Source organism: Cynoglossus semilaevis, chromosome 8 (genome assembly GCF_000523025.1).
Source record: "Cynoglossus semilaevis isolate Cse_v1.0 chromosome 8, Cse_v1.0, whole genome shotgun sequence".
Lineage (NCBI taxonomy): Eukaryota > Metazoa > Chordata > Actinopteri > Pleuronectiformes > Cynoglossidae > Cynoglossus > Cynoglossus semilaevis.
Genome location: NC_024314.1, coordinates 28,622,308 through 28,623,070, shown reverse-complemented (window position 1 = coordinate 28,623,070; position 763 = coordinate 28,622,308). Strand labels below are relative to the sequence as shown.

At 41.0% G+C, this 763-nt stretch overlaps 1 protein-coding gene across 1 annotated transcript in view; it reads left to right on the top strand.

Moving 5' to 3' along the window:
* hmga2 (high mobility group AT-hook 2) overlaps nucleotides 1-763 on the top strand; it is a 38,060-nt gene that overhangs the window by 36,178 nt on the left and 1,119 nt on the right. The gene's annotated exons all lie outside the window — the stretch shown is intronic.

Genomic DNA, 763 nt, shown 5'->3' with positions numbered 1-763 from the left:
AAATGTCACTTAGTTCTCTCCCACTTTGATGGGCTGCTTCATCTCAGCTCTGCCTACACGTGGAGGTAGAATGAGGGGGCCTCTGTGGGGGGGGCATATGGGGGGGTGGGGTCTGTAGACAAGTCCATTATAATTTTACATGTAAAAACCAACAGCCATTCACACCTACATTCACACCAACTGTCCATTAAACCCAAAACTCCAGGAAACCTCACATTCACATCAGCTCCAAATAAATGGAAAAAAAAATTAAAATTAAAATTCACCAAACAAACTCATCACTAACCTTAATAAAAGTATCGTGTTGAGTCGGTGTCTGTAGTATCGATGTATCGTATCGTTGCCCCAGTGTCGTGATACGTGATCGTATCGTCCGATTCTTGACAAAAACTCTTTTTTTTTTGGTGTTTTCGGTGTTTTTCCATCGGTAACGTTCGTCATCCTCTTTTTAAATGTCGTGTCAGAAATCACTGCCCTGGTGGATTGTTGTGGGTACTGCACATGTACATGTTACGATTGTAAAAATGATAAAACATCAAACAGCAGTCGAGGGCCCAACCTGACGAACCTCTGGGAGAACACGCCCCAGTGTTTTAGAAACACCTCTCTTTTACCGTGTGAACAAAATTTAGATAATTTTTTTATATGTATTTATTAGATTTTATGGAATAAATAAGAATATTGTTGGTTCAAAGACTGCGAAAAAAATCAAAGAAACTTTAAATTCAAAGACAAGTCGCCCCCCCCCCTCCTCCCCCCCGCC